This window comes from Pleurodeles waltl, chromosome 5 (assembly GCF_031143425.1).
Source record: "Pleurodeles waltl isolate 20211129_DDA chromosome 5, aPleWal1.hap1.20221129, whole genome shotgun sequence".
NCBI lineage: Eukaryota > Metazoa > Chordata > Amphibia > Caudata > Salamandridae > Pleurodeles > Pleurodeles waltl.
In genome coordinates, this window is record NC_090444.1 from 1764037743 (window position 1) to 1764054142 (window position 16400).

General features: G+C 48.5%; 1 protein-coding gene across 1 annotated transcript in view; it reads left to right on the forward strand.

Annotated features, from left to right (window-relative positions):
• PARP1 (poly(ADP-ribose) polymerase 1) overlaps positions 1 to 16400 on the forward strand; it is a 377066-nt gene that overhangs the window by 196721 nt on the left and 163945 nt on the right. The window lies entirely within an intron of this gene.

The window sequence follows — 16400 nt, forward strand, 5'->3', positions numbered from 1 at the left end:
TTGCAAGCGCTCACTTCGGCCAAAAGGGTGAGTGAGATACACGCTTTCACAGCTCAAGAACCCTTCTTGCACTTTTCAGTAGATTTTGTCATTCTCAGAACCAATCCAAAATTCATTCCTAAAGACTTTCACCTCAATAAGCCTTCAATATTACGGATTTTCTTCCCAGATCTGACCTTACCAGCGGAAAGAACTCTCCATGTTCTAGATATTAAAAGATGTCTAAGGTTATTCCTACATTGCATTAAACAGCTGAGAAAAACTGACCAGCTGTTGATCTCATCTGCACACAGTCCTAAGAGTGCTGCAATCACAGAAGCAACCATTGCTTTATGGATCTCAGCCGCAATCTAGTTTTTTGTTTTTTTTACCGGCAAACCGATCACAACAAACACTGGGACACATTCATCTAGGGCAGTGTCCGCCTCAACTGCTTCATTTGTGGGAGTGCCTCTGGAGAAAATATGTCTTGCTGCAAGCTCGAAGAGTTTGCATACGTTTGCGCAGCATTATGGCCTGAAATTGGCACAGCTCAGTGATGCAGCGGTTGGACAGGTTGTATTGCGTCACTTACTTCTATAATGTGAGACTCTTTGGGTTATATGTTTGATTCTGTATTTATCCAAATTTTAATGGTATGTGTAGGAGATATATACCATTAAACCCCCCCTCCCACCCCATGCACGCACACAAACACACACACGCCCATTTGGCAACAGCTCCGGGGATCGCCACCTCCCTGGGGCATAAAATAAAAATATTTTTTAAAAAGGTAGATTAAAAAAAAGAAAGACAAATAGAAGATTGGAAAAAAAAGCTGAAGATGGTTAACACGCACAGGAACTTCCGGGGTGCCATCTGATGTCACATAGGGAACTTACCAAGCACGAAATGGTGGTCGACGACGCCCAAAAGAAGAAGAAACAAGCATTTACCATGCAACAGGTCTCGCGTTTGCTCATGTTAGAGCTGATCGCGTTCTAAACTCCTAACCCGACTTTTCACCTATCGGGCAAAAGTGCATTTGTGTACACAACCCGAAAAAGTGAAATTAACTATGTAAAGCGCTCGACTTCTGCCAAGCGAGATCGCGCTCGTAAATTAGAGAAAACGAAGTCCATGAGCCCGATGGAAAACAGTGAGCCTCGCATGTTTTCTGTAATTGGTCGCTGCGCTCGAGGAGGGCTAGCCACCGGAAAAGGCATGACGTATGCTTGCCTTCAACTAATGAAAGCAAGCAGATTTTATTAGGCAAGCCCACGAACCAATAAAAAACACTGACGTGAAGTTTACAGGGCTCCGAGCCCTTTTCTGAATACAAAAGCACCTCGATGCGCATGCAACGCAGGCTCGACCCTAAAAAAGAAAAGAAGACCGACAATTCCGAACCCATCCACTAGATGGTGGAATGCACAGAATGTGAATCTAGAAAACTCTTCAGGCTGCAAAACTACTCCTACTGTTAAATAACCATTTCGTTCTTCAGTAGCCCTGCCACTTTCCCATTTTGTGGAGTGGCCTCGATTTAACATCTAAAAAGTCTCCAAGCTACGAATCTGTGCATACTGGTACTGACAATTGTTCATGCTCTGCGTCTGAGAGTTCGGAAAGAGACATGAGTGAAGGTATCATCTGGGGATGTGTGGTGTTTATATGTGGCTCCAGTCATCACTTCTGGGGTGGCCACCTAGGTGTAGGGTGTAGGAAGTTGGCTCTGTATGTGCTATTTCAAAGTAAGGAATAGCATGCACAGAGTCCAAGGGTTCCCCTTAGAGGTAAAATAGTGGTAAAAATAGATAATACTAATGCTCTATTTTGTGGTAGTGTGGTCGAGCAATAGGCTTATCCAAGGAGTAGTGTTAAGCATTTGTTGCACATACACAAGACAATAAATGAGGTACACACACTCAGAGACAAATCCAGCCAATAGGTTTTTATATAGAAAAATATCTTTTCTTAGTTTATTTTAAGAACCACAGGTTCAAATTTAACATGTAATATCTTGTTCGAAAGGTATTGCAGGTAAGTACTTTAGGAACTTCAAATCATAAAAATTGCATGTATACTTTTCAAGTTATTGACAAATAGCTGTTTTAAAAGTGGACACAGTGCAATTTTTACAGTTCCTGGGGGAGGTAAGTTTTTGTTAGTTTTACCAGGTAAGTAGGACACTTACAGGGTTCAGTTCTTGGTCCAAGGTAGCCCACCGTTGGGGGTTCAGAGCAACCCCAAAGTCACCACACCAGCAGCTCCGGGCCGGTCAGGTGCAGAGTTCAAAGTGGTGCCCAAAACACATAGGCTAGAATGGAGAGAAGGGGGTGCCCCGGTTCCGGTCTGCTTGCAGGTAAGTACCCGCGTCTTCGGAGGGCAGACCAGGGGGGTTTTGTAGGGCACCGGGGGGGACACAAGCCCACACAGGAATTTCACCCTCAGCGGCGCGGGGGCGGCCGGGTGCAGTGTAGACACAAGCGTCGGGTTTGTAGTGTTAGTCTATGGGAGATCTCGGGATCTCTTCAGCGCTGCAGGCAGGCAAGGGGGGGATTCCTCGGGGAAACCTCCACTTGGGCAAGGGAGAGGGACTCCTGGGGGTCACTTCTCCAGAGAAAGTCCGGTCCTTCAGGTCCTGGGGGCTGCGGGTGCAGGGTCTCTCCCAGGCGTCGGGACTTTAGGTTCAAAGAGTCGCGGTCAGGGGAAGCCTCGGGATTCCCTCTGCAGGCGGCGCTGTGGGGGCTCAGGGGGGACAGGTTTTGGTACTCACAGTATCAGAGTAGTCCTGGGGTCCCTCCTGAGGTGTTGGATCGCCACCAGCCGAGTCGGGGTCGCCGGGTGCCGTGTTGCAAGTCTCACGCTTCTTGCGGGGAGCTTGCAGGGTTCTTTAAAGCTGCTGGAAACAAAGTTGCAGCTTTTCTTGGAGCAGGTCCGCTGTCCTCGGGAGTTTCTTGTCTTTTCGAAGCAGGGGCAGTCCTCAGAGGATGTCGAGGTCGCTGGTCCCTTTGGAAGGCGTCGCTGGAGCAGGATCTTTGGAAGGCAGGAGACAGGCCGGTGAGTTTCTGGAGCCAAGGCAGTTGTCGTCTTCTGGTCTTCCTCTGCAGGGGTTTTCAGCTAGGCAGTCCTTCTTCTTGTAGTTGCAGGAATCTAATTTTCTAGGGTTCAGGGTAGCCCTTAAATACTAAATTTAAGGGCGTGTTTAGGTCTGGGGGGTTAGTAGCCAATGGCTACTAGCCCTGAGGGTGGGTACACCCTCTTTGTGCCTCCTCCCAAGGGGTGGGGGTCACAATCCTAACCCTATTGGGGGAATCCTCCATCTGCAAGATGGAGGATTTCTAAAAGTTAGAGTCACTTCAGCTCAGGACACCTTAGGGGCTGTCCTGACTGGCCAGTGACTCCTCCTTGTTATTCTCATTATTTTCTCCGGCCTTGCCGCCAAAAGTGGGGCCTGGCCGGAGGGGGCGGGCAACTCCACTAGCTGGAGTGTCCTGCTGGGTTGGCACAAAGGAGGTGAGCCTTTGAGGCTCACCGCCAGGTGTGACAATTCCTGCCTGGGAGAGGTGTTAGCATCTCCACCCAGTGCAGGCTTTGTTACTGGCCTCAGAGTGACAAAGGCACTCTCCCCATGGGGCCAGCAACATGTCTCGGTTTGTGGCAGGCTGCTAAAACTAGTCAGCCTACACAGATAGTCGGTTAAGTTTCAGGGGGCACCTCTAAGGTGCCCTCTGTGGTGTATTTTACAATAGAATGTACACTGGCATCAGTGTGCATTTATTGTGCTGAGAAGTTTGATACCAAACTTCCCAGTTTTCAGTGTAGCCATTATGGTGCTGTGGAGTTCGTGTTTGACAGACTCCCAGACCATATACTCTTATGGCTACCCTGCACTTACAATGTCTAAGGTTTTGTTTAGACACTGTAGGGGTACCATGCTCATGCACTGGTACCCTCACCTATGGTATAGTGCACCCTGCCTTAGGGCTGTAAGGCCTGCTAGAGGGGTGTCTTACCTATACTGCATAGGCAGTGAGAGGCTGGCATGGCACCCTGAGGGGAGTGCCATGTCGACTTACTCGTTTTGTCCTCACTAGCACACACAAGCTGGCAAGCAGTGTGTCTGTGCTGAGTGAGAGGTCTCCAGGGTGGCATAAGACATGCTGCAGCCCTTAGAGACCTTCCTTGGCATCAGGGCCCTTGGTACTAGAAGTACCAGTTACAAGGGACTTATCTGGATGCCAGGGTCTGCCAATTGTGGATACAAAAGTACAGGTTAGGGAAAGAACACTGGTGCTGGGGCCTGGTTAGCAGGCCTCAGCACACTTTCAATTGTAAACATAGCATCAGCAAAGGCAAAAAGTCAGGGGGCAACCATGCCAAGGAGGCATTTCCTTACACAACCCCCCCCCAAACGAAAGAGGATGAGACTAACCTTTCCCAAGAGAGTCTTCATTTTCTAAGTGGAAGAACCTGGAAAGGCCATCTGCATTGGCATGGGCAGTCCCAGGTCTGTGTTCCACTATAAAGTCCATTCCCTGTAGGGAGATGGACCACCTCAACAGTTTAGGATTTTCACCTTTCATTTGCATCAGCCATTTGAGAGGTCTGTGGTCAGTTTGAACTAGGAAGTGAGTCCCAAAGAGGTATGGTCTCAGCTTCTTCAGGGACCAAACCACAGCAAAGGCCTCCCTCTCAATGGCACTCCAACGCTGCTCCCTGGGGAGTAACCTCCTGCTAATGAAAGCAACAGGCTGGTCAAGGCCATCATCATTTGTTTGGGACAAAACTGCCCCTATCCCATGTTCAGAGGCATCAGTCTGCACAATGAACTGCTTAGAATAATCTGGAGCTTTAAGAACTGGTGCTGAGCACATTGCCTGTTTCAGGGTGTCAAAGGCCTGTTGGCATTCCACAGTCCAGTTTACTTTCTTGGGCATTTTCTTGGAGGTGAGTTCAGTGAGGGCTGTCACAATGGATCCATATCCCTTCACAAACCTCCTGTAATACCCAGTCAAGCCAAGGAATGCCCTGACTTGAGTCTGGGTTTTTGGAGCTACCCAGTCCAGAATAGTCTGGATCTTGGGTTGGAGTGGCTGAACTTGGCCTCCACCTACAAGGTGTCCCAAGTAAACCACAGTTCCCTGCCCTATCTGGCATTTGGATGCCTTGATAGAGAGGCCTGCAGATTGCAGAGCCTTCAAAACCTTCCTCAGGTGGACCAGGTGATCCTGCCAGGTGGAGCTAAAGACAGCAATATCATCAAGATAAGCTGTGCTAAAGGACTCCAAGCCAGCAAGGACTTGATTCACCAACCTTTGGAAGGTGGCAGGGGCATTCTTTAAACCAAAGGGCATAACAGTAAACTGATAATGCCCATCAGGTGTGGAGAATGCTGTTTTCTCTTTTGCTCCAGGTGCCATTTTTATTTGCCAGTACCCTGCTGTCAAGTCAAAGGTACTTAGAAATTTGGCAGCACCTAATTTATCAATGAGCTCATCAGCTCTTGGAATTGGATGGGCATCTGTCTTGGTGACAGAATTGAGCCCTCTGTAGTCCACACAAAACCTCATCTCTTTCTTTCCATCTTTGGTGTGAGGTTTGGGGACTAAGACCACTGGGCTAGCCCAGGGGCTGTCAGAGCGCTCAATTACTCCCAATTCCAGCATCTTGTGGACTTCCACCTTGATGCTTTCCTTAACATGGTCAGACTGTCTGAAGATTTTGTTCTTGACAGGCATGCTGTCTCCTGTGTCCACATCATGGGTACACAGGTGTGTCTGACCAGGGGTTAGGGAGAAAAGCTCAGGAAACTGTTGTAGGACTCTCCTACAATCAGCCTGCTGTTGGCCAGAGAGGGTGTCTGAGTAGATCACTCCATCTACTGTGCCATCTTTTGGGTCTGATGACAGAAGATCAGGGAGAGGTTCACTCTCTGCCTCCTGATCCTCATCTGTTACCATCAACAGATTCACATCAGCCCTGTCATGGAAGAGCTTAAGGCGGTTCACATGGATCACCCTCTTGGGGCTCCTGCTTGTGCCCAGGTCCACCAGGTAGGTGACCTGACTCTTCCTTTCTAGTACTGGGTAAGGGCCACTCCATTTGTCCTGGAGTGCCCTGGGAGCCACAGGCTCCAGAACCCAGACTTTCTGCCCTGGTTGGAACTCAACCAGTGCAGCCTTTTGGTCATACCAAAACTTCTGGAGTTGTTGGCTGGCCTCAAGGTTTTTGGTTGCCTTTTCCATGTACTCTGCCATTCTAGAGCGAAGGCCAAGTACATAGTCCACTATGTCCTGTTTAGGCTCATGGAGAGGTCTCTCCCAGCCTTCTTTAACAAGGGCAAGTGGTCCCCTTACAGGATGTCCAAACAGAAGTTCAAAGGGTGAGAATCCTACTCCCTTCTGTGGCACCTCTCTGTAAGCGAAAAGCAGACATGGCAAGAGGACATCCCATCTCCTTTTGAGTTTTTCTGGGAGCCCCATGATCATGCCTTTTAATGTCTTGTTGAATCTCTCAACCAAGCCATTAGTTTGTGGATGGTATGGTGTAGTGAATTTATAAGTCACTCCACACTCATTCCACATGTGCTTTAGGTATGCTGACATGAAGTTGGTACCTCTGTCAGACACCACCTCCTTAGGGAAACCCACTCTGGTAAAGATACCAATGAGGGCCTTGGCTACTGCAGGGGCAGTAGTCGACCTAAGGGGAATAGCTTCAGGATACCTGGTAGCATGATCCACTACTACCAGGATATACATATTTCCTGAGGCTGTGGGAGGTTCCAGTGGACCAACTATGTCCACACCCACTCTTTCAAAGGGAACCCCCACCACTGGAAGTGGAATGAGGGGGGCCTTTGGATGCCCACCTGTCTTACCACTGGCTTGACAGGTGGGGCAGGAGAGGCAAAACTCCTTAACCATGTTGGACATATTGGGCCAGTAGAAGTGGTTGACTAACCTCTCCCACGTCTTGGTTTGTCCCAAATGTCCAGCAAGGGGAATGTCATGGGCCAATGTTAGGATGAACTCTCTGAACAGCTGAGGCACTACCACTCTCCTAGTGGCACCAGGTTTGGGGTCTCTGGCCTCAGTGTACAGGAGTCCATCTTCCCAATGGACCCTATGCGTTCCATTTTTCTTGCCTTTGGACTCTTCAGCAGCTTGCTGCCTAAGGCCTTCAAGAGAGGGACAGGTTTCTTGTCCCTTACACAGCTCCTCCCTTGAGGGTCCCCCTGGGCCTAAGAGCTCAACCTGATAAGGTTCAAGCTCCAAAGGCTCAGTTCCCTCAGAGGGCAGAACTTCTTCCTGAGAAGAGAGGTTCCCTTTCTTTTGCTGTGTTGCAGTTGGTTTCCCAACTGACTTTCCTGTTCTCTTGGTAGGCTGGGCCATTTTTCCAGACTCCAGCTCTACTTTTTCACCCTGTGCCTTGCATTGTGCTCTTGTTTTCACACACACCAGTTCAGGGATACCCAGCATTGCTGCATGGGTTTTTAGCTCTACCTCAGCCCATGCTGAGGACTCCAGGTCATTTCCAAGCAGACAGTCCACTGGGATATTTGAGGAGACCACCACCTGTTTCAGGCCATTGACCCCTCCCCATTCTAAAGTAACCATTGCCATGGGATGTACTTTTTTCTGATTGTCAGCGTTGGTGACTGTGTAGGTTTTTCCAGTCAGGTATTGGCCAGGGGAAACCAGTTTCTCTGTCACCATGGTGACACTGGCACCTGTATCCCTCAGGCCCTCTATTCTAGTCCCATTAATTAAGAGTTGCTGTCTGTATTTTTGCATGTTAGGCGGCCAGACAGCTAGTGTGGCTAAATCCACCCCACCCTCAGAAACTAGAGTAGCTTCAGTGTGGACCCTGATTTGCTCTGGGCACACTGTTGATCCCACTTGGAGACTAGCCATACCAGTGTTACCTGGATGGGAGTTTGGAGTGGAACCTTTCTTGGGACAGGCCTTGTCTCCAGTTTGGTGTCCATGCTGTTTACAGCTATGACACCAGGCCTTTTTGGGATCAAAGTTTTTACCCTTGTACCCATTGTTTTGTGAAGAGGCTCTGGGCCCACCCTCCTGTGCAGGTTTTTGGGGGCCTGTAGAAGACTCTTTACTATTTTTAGTTTTGGTTGCCTCATCACCCTTCTGCTGGGGAGTCTTTGTGACCCCTTTCTTTTGGTCACCCCCTGTTGAAGTCTTGGACACCCTTGTCTTGACCCAATGGTCCGCCTTCTTTCCCAATTCTTGGGGAGAAATTGGTCCTAGGTCTACCAGATGCTGATGCAGTTTATCATTGAAACAATTACTTAACAGGTGTTCTTTCACAAATAAATTGTACAGCCCATCATAATTACTTACACCACTGCCTTGAATCCAACCATCTAGTGTTTTCACTGAGTAGTCAACAAAGTCAACCCAGGTCTGGCTCGAGGATTTTTGAGCCCCCCTGAACCTAATCCTGTACTCCTCAGTGGAGAATCCAAAGCCCTCAATCAGGGTACCCTTCATGAGGTCATAAGATTCTGCATCTTGTCCAGAGAGTGTGAGGAGTCTATCCCTACACTTTCCTGTGAACATTTCCCAAAGGAGAGCACCCCAGTGAGATCTGTTCACTTTTCTGGTTACACAAGCCCTCTCAAAAGCTGTGAACCATTTGGTGATGTCATCACCATCTTCATATTTAGTTACAATCCCTTTGGGGATTTTCAACATGTCAGGAGAATCTCTGACCCTATTTATGTTGCTGCCACCATTGATGGGTCCTAGGCCCATCTCTTGTCTTTCCCTCTCTATGGCTAGGATCTGTCTTTCCAAAGCCAATCTTTTGGCCATCCTGGCTAACTGGATGTCCTCTTCACTGGGGCTATCCTCAGTGATTTCAGAGGTGTTGGTCTCTCCTGTGAGGGAACCAGCATCTCTGACTATTATTTTAGGAGTCAGGGTTTGAGGGACCCTGTTCTCCCTAGATAGGACTGGTAGGGGGGAATTGTCCTCCAAGTCACTATCCTCTTCCTCTGAGTTGCCACCCTCAGAGGGGTTGGCCTTTTCAAACTCTGCCAAAAGCTCCTGGAGCTGTATTTTGGTAGGTTTGGGGCCCATTGTTATTTTCTTTAGTTTACAGAGTGACCTTAGCTCTCTCATCTGTAGATGGAGGTAAGGTGTGGTGTCGAGTTCCACCACATTCACATCTGTGCTAGACATTATGCTTCTAAAAGTTGGAATACTTTTTAAGAGACTAAAACTGATTCTAGAATCTAATTCAAACTTTTAACAAACTTTTAAACTCTAAAAGAAATGCTAAACAGGATCTAACACAAGGCCCTAGCAGGTCTTTTAAGAATTTAGAAAACTTTTCAAATTGCAAAAATCAATTTCTAATGACAATTTTGGAATTTGTCGTGTGATCAGGTATTGGCTGAGTAGTCCAGCAAATGCAAAGTCTTGTACCCCACCGCTGATCCACCAATGTAGGAAGTTGGCTCTGTATGTGCTATTTCAAAGTAAGGAATAGCATGCACAGAGTCCAAGGGTTCCCCTTAGAGGTAAAATAGTGGTAAAAATAGATAATACTAATGCTCTATTTTGTGGTAGTGTGGTCGAGCAATAGGCTTATCCAAGGAGTAGTGTTAAGCATTTGTTGCACATACACAAGACAATAAATGAGGTACACACACTCAGAGACAAATCCAGCCAATAGGTTTTTATATAGAAAAATATCTTTTCTTAGTTTATTTTAAGAACCACAGGTTCAAATTTAACATGTAATATATTGTTCGAAAGGTATTGCAGGTAAGTACTTTAGGAACTTCAAATCATAAAAATTGCATGTATACTTTTCAAGTTATTGACAAATAGCTGTTTTAAAAGTGGACACTTAGTGCAATTTTTACAGTTCCTGGGGGAGGTAAGTTTTTGTTAGTTTTACCAGGTAAGTAGGACACTTACAGGGTTCAGTTCTTGGTCCAAGGTAGCCCACCGTTGGGGGTTCAGAGCAACCCCAAAGTCACCACACCAGCAGCTCCGGGCCGGTCAGGTGCAGAGTTCAAAGTGGTGCCTAAAACACATAGGCTAGAATGGAGAGAAGGGGGTGCCCCGGTTCCGGTCTGCTTGCAGGTAAGTACCCGCGTCTTCGGAGGGCAGACCAGGGGGGTTTTGTAGGGCACCGGGGGGGACACAAGCCCACACAGGAATTTCACCCTCAGCGGCGCGGGGGCGGCCGGGTGCAGTGTAGACACAAGCGTCGGGTTTGTAGTGTTAGTCTATGGGAGATCTCGGGATCTCTTCAGCGCTGCAGGCAGGCAAGGGGGGGATTCCTCGGGGAAACCTCCACTTGGGCAAGGGAGAGGGACTCCTGGGGGTCACTTCTCCAGAGAAAGTCCGGTCCTTCAGGTCCTGGGGGCTGCGGGTGCAGGGTCTCTCCCAGGCGTCGGGACTTTAGGTTCAAAGAGTCGCGGTCAGGGGAAGCCTCGGGATTCCCTCTGCAGGCGGCGCTGTGGGGGCTCAGGGGGGACAGGTTTTGGTACTCACAGTATCAGAGTAGTCCTGGGGTCCCTCCTGAGGTGTTGGATCGCCACCAGCCGAGTCGGGGTCGCCGGGTGCCGTGTTGCAAGTCTCACGCTTCTTGCGGGGAGCTTGCAGGGTTCTTTAAAGCTGCTGGAAACAAAGTTGCAGCTTTTCTTGGAGCAGGTCCGCTGTCCTCGGGAGTTTCTTGTCTTTTCGAAGCAGGGGCAGTCCTCAGAGGATGTCGAGGTCGCTGGTCCCTTTGGAAGGCGTCGCTGGAGCAGGATCTTTGGAAGGCAGGAGACAGGCCGGTGAGTTTCTGGAGCCAAGGCAGTTGTCGTCTTCTGGTCTTCCTCTGCAGGGGTTTTCAGCTAGGCAGTCCTTCTTCTTGTAGTTGCAGGAATCTAATTTTCTAGGGTTCAGGGTAGCCCTTAAATACTAAATTTAAGGGCGTGTTTAGGTCTGGGGGGTTAGTAGCCAATGGCTACTAGCCCTGAGGGTGGGTACACCCTCTTTGTGCCTCCTCCCAAGGGGTGGGGGTCACAATCCTAACCCTATTGGGGGAATCCTCCATCTGCAAGATGGAGGATTTCTAAAAGTTAGAGTCACTTCAGCTCAGGACACCTTAGGGGCTGTCCTGACTGGCCAGTGACTCCTCCTTGTTATTCTCATTATTTTCTCCGGCCTTGCCGCCAAAAGTGGGGCCTGGCCGGAGGGGGCGGGCAACTCCACTAGCTGGAGTGTCCTGCTGGGTTGGCACAAAGGAGGTGAGCCTTTGAGGCTCACCGCCAGGTGTGACAATTCCTGCCTGGGAGAGGTGTTAGCATCTCCACCCAGTGCAGGCTTTGTTACTGGCCTCAGAGTGACAAAGGCACTCTCCCCATGGGGCCAGCAACATGTCTCGGTTTGTGGCAGGCTGCTAAAACTAGTCAGCCTACACAGATAGTCGGTTAAGTTTCAGGGGGCACCTCTAAGGTGCCCTCTGTGGTGTATTTTACAATAGAATGTACACTGGCATCAGTGTGCATTTATTGTGCTGAGAAGTTTGATACCAAACTTCCCAGTTTTCAGTGTAGCCATTATGGTGCTGTGGAGTTCGTGTTTGACAGACTCCCAGACCATATACTCTTATGGCTACCCTGCACTTACAATGTCTAAGGTTTTGTTTAGACACTGTAGGGGTACCATGCTCATGCACTGGTACCCTCACCTATGGTATAGTGCACCCTGCCTTAGGGCTGTAAGGCCTGCTAGAGGGGTGTCTTACCTATACTGCATAGGCAGTGAGAGGCTGGCATGGCACCCTGAGGGGAGTGCCATGTCGACTTACTCGTTTTGTCCTCACTAGCACACACAAGCTGGCAAGCAGTGTGTCTGTGCTGAGTGAGAGGTCTCCAGGGTGGCATAAGACATGCTGCAGCCCTTAGAGACCTTCCTTGGCATCAGGGCCCTTGGTACTAGAAGTACCAGTTACAAGGGACTTATCTGGATGCCAGGGTCTGCCAATTGTGGATACAAAAGTACAGGTTAGGGAAAGAACACTGGTGCTGGGGCCTGGTTAGCAGGCCTCAGCACACTTTCAATTGTAAACATAGCATCAGCAAAGGCAAAAAGTCAGGGGGCAACCATGCCAAGGAGGCATTTCCTTACATAGGGGCATTGCTGGAAAAAGTTACTGGGTTGAGTCTGAGCCTTAAGGAGTGGTCTAAGGTGAGGAATCTGCAGTAAAATAAGAGTTTCCACCCGAAATAGCTTCACCAACGGTAAGTAATTTGTTCATCAATGCACACATTTTTTCTCTTGTATTTTTTCCTAATTTGAGAGCAAAAGGGACCTTTGAGTCACACAAATGAATACAAAGAGGAGCTCAGAGAAACAAAGCAGTGCGCAACACTCACCTCAGATAATTGTGTGAAATGCTGTCTTCAGCTGGATTCCCTATGTGAAATGTGGTCAATACCTGAGCCCAGCAGATTGAGGAGGAATACGTCCAGCTTCCGCAAAGTCCTGTGCCAAACATTTCTGTGCAGCTTTTTTTTCCAGATTGAAGAATGGTAGCACACAAGGGACAACCATATCTTCAGTAGCTAACTCACCTTCCTCTTCAAAAGAATGCTATTTTCTTTTCTTTACAGCGTGTTGCTCTGTAACTGAGTTGTGCTGCGAAAGAAATGCAACCTGTAAAGAAATGGCTCCCTGTTGCAGTTACCCCCCACTTTTTGCCTGATACTGATGCTGACTTGACTGAGAAGTGTGCTGGGACCCTGCTAACCAGGCCCCAGCACCAGTGTTCTTTCACCTAAAATGTACAGTTGTTTCCACAATTGGCACAACCCTGGCACCTAGATAAGTCCCTTGTAACTGGTACCCCTGGTACCAAGGGCCCTGATGCCAGGGAAGGTCTCTAAGGGCTGCAGCATGTCTTATGCCACCCTAGGGACCCCTCACTCAGCACAGACACACTGCTTGCCAGCTTGTGTGTGCTGGTGGGGAGAAAATGACTAAGTCGACATGGCACTCCCCTCAGGGTGCCATGCCAACCTCACACTGCCTGTGGCATAGGTAAGTCACCCCTCTAGCAGGCCTTACAGCCCTAAGGCAGGGTGCACTATACCACAGGTGAGGGCATAGGTGCATGAGCACTATGCCCCTATAGTGTCTAAGCAAAACCTTAGACATTGTAAGTGCAGGGTAGCCATAAGAATATATGGTCTGGGAGTCTGTCAAAAACAAACTCCACAGCTCCATAATGGCTACACTGAATACTGGGAAGTTTAGTATCAAACTTCTCAGAATAATAAACCCACACTGATGCCAGTGTTGGATTTATTAAAAAATGCACACAGAGAGCATCTTAGAGATGCCCCCTGTATTTTACCCAATTGTTCAGTGCAGGACTGACTGGTCTGTGCCAGCCTGCTGCTGAGAGACGAGTTTCTGACCCCATGTGGTGAGGGCCTTTGTGCTCTCTGGGGACAGAAACAAAAGCCTGCTCTGGGTGGAGATGCTTCACACCTCCCCCCTGCAGGAACAGTAACACCTAGCAGTGAGCTTCAAAGGCTCAAGCTTCGTGTTACAATGCCCCAGGGCACTCCAGCTAGTGGAGATGCCTGCCCCCCTGGACCCAGCCCCCACTTTTGGCGGCAAGTCCAGGAGAGATAATGAGAAAAACAAGGAGTCGTCACTGGCCAGTCAGGACAGCCCCTAAGGTGTCCTGAGCCGAGGTGACTCTGACTTTTAGAAATCCTCCATCTTGTAGACGGAGGATTCCCCCAATAGGGATAGGAATGTGACCCCCTCCCCTTGGGAGGAGGCACAAAGAGGGTGTACCCACCCTCAGGGCTAGTAGCCATTGGCTACTAACCCCCCAGACCTAAACACGCCCTTAAATTTAGTATTTAAGGGCTCCCCTGAACCTAAGAATTTAGATTCCTGCAACTACAAGAAGAGGACTGCTGAGCTGAAAACCCCTGCAGAAGAAGAAAGAAGACACCAACTGCTTTGGCCCCAGTCCTACCGGCCTGTCTCCTGCCTTCCAAAGAAACCTGCTCCAGCGACGCTTTCCCAAGGACCAGCAACCTCTGAATCCTCAGAGGACTGCCCTGCTTCAAGAAAGACAAGAAACTCCTGAGGACAGCGGCACTGCTCCAAAAGAACTGCAACTTTGTTACAGAGGAGCAGATTTAAAGACCCCTGCAAATCCCCGCAAGAAGCGTGAGACTTGCAACACTGCACCCGGCGACCCCGACTCGACTGGTGAAGAAACAACGCTACAGGGAGGACCCTCCGACGACTCCAAGACTGTGAGTAACCAAAGTTGTCCCCCCTGAGCCCCCACAGCGACGCCGGCAGAAGGAATCCCGAGGCTCCCCCTGACCGCGACTGCCTGAACTCTAATTTCCCGACGGCTGGAAAAGACCCTGCACCCGCAGCCCCCAGCACCTGAAGGATCGGAACTTCTGTGCAGGAGTGACCCCCAGGAGGCACTCTCCTTGCCCAGGTGGTGGCTACCCCGAGGAGCCCCCCCCCCCTTGCCTGCCTGCACCGCTGAAGAGACCCCTTGGTCTCCCATTTAAACCTACAGAGAACCCGACGCTTGTTTGCACACTGCACCCGGCCGCCCCGCGCTGCTGAGCGTGTACTTTTTGTGTGGACTTGTGTCCCCCCCCGGTGCCCTACAAAACCCCCCTGGTCTGCCCTCCGAAGATGCGGGTACTTACCTGCTGGCAGACTGGAACCGGGGCACCCCCTTCTCTCCATTGAAGCCTATGTGTTTTGGGCACCTCTTTGACCTCTGCACCTGACCGGCCCTGAGCTGCTGGTGTGGTAACTTTGGGGTTGCTCTGAACCCCCAACGGTTGGCTACTCTGGACCCAAAACTGAGACCTGTAAGTGATTTACTTACCTGCTAAAAATAACAATACTTTACCTCCCCCAGGAACTGTGAAAATTGCACTGTCCACTTTTAAAACAGCTATTTGTGTTTTACGTGAAAAGTATAAATGCTACTGTAATTATTCAAAGTTCCTAAAGTACTTACCTGCAATACCTTTCAAATGAGATATTGCATGTAGAATTTGAACCTGTGGTTCTTAAAATAAACTAAGAAAATATATTTTTCTATAACAAAACCTATTGGCTGGATTTGTCTCTGAGTGTGTGTTCCTCATTTATTGCCTGTGTGTATGTACAACAAATGCTCAACACTACTCCTTTGATAAGCCTACTGCTCTACCACAAAATAGAGCATTAGTATTATCTCTTTTTGCCACTATCTTACCTCTAAGGGGAACCCTTGGACTCTGTGCATACTATTCCTTACTTTGAAATAGTGCATACAGAGTCAACTTCCTACACAACCTATCTTTAATATTGCCTATATGTTACAGTTGTTACAAGTTTGCACATGATCCTCCCGGCTTCACAGGTATTTCATCAAAGGACGAAGCTCATGAGCCACCCTAGATGGGGTCATTATTGAATTGCACAGTCCAGAGTCTGCTACTTTTGATTTTCCAGCATAGTAGAAATATTCCTCATCTGAACACAGAATGGTAGAACAATCTGTGATTTGTTTTTAAGCTGTAGCATTTGTCAAGCTGTAACACTACTGTTCCAGAATGACATGTTGGTTTGTGTGATCTGTTAAAGCCATTTGTCCACTCCAGCTTTTGCTGTCTTTATAATGTCACAATGTACTATGTATTGATCTATTCTGAATGTGCTGCATGTTCAGTTCTATTCATTTCTTCTATAGTTCTCCTCTTTATCTTTATTAAAATTATAAAATTGTTTTTAAATGTTTTTTCCAGGCTTTATTCTCATGAATGCCTCATTCTTCCTTTCTGAAATATTTTATCCCTCGATAACTTCGTGGGCGGAGGAGCCGACTTTGAATTTGTGGTACTGCTTGACTTCAGAACATAGCTTTTCTGTTTCTTTTTTTATTCACACTTTTATTACCTCTCACCCAATCTCCCTCATCAGTAGGATTTGAAGCAACATTTGTCCGTATCCACTGGGCGTAGATTTAGAGTGTTTCCTTATGTTCGGTTTCTGACCTGGTGGACTTCCATGGTAATAATGGGTCCTCGTCTTAGCAGACTCCTTATATCTCTCCACTAACACATGCCTCGGACGTGATGCTCTACCTAGATTATCACTTGAGACGCGGGACCACTACACAGGTTTGCTGCAGCAGATGAGTTTCTAAAGATGTCTGGAATCTGATCCAGGTAGAAATATTCAAGTGAAATAAAGATGGGGGAAGCAGAGGGGAAAGGACAAGGGGAATGTAAATTCAAAATAAAGCTGAAGGAGGCTATGGGGGAGACTAGCCCGACTGAAGATGAAACTGGAAACAGTGTGTGAAGGATGAGTTAAGGAGAGAATGCCTGTCATCTTCAATGT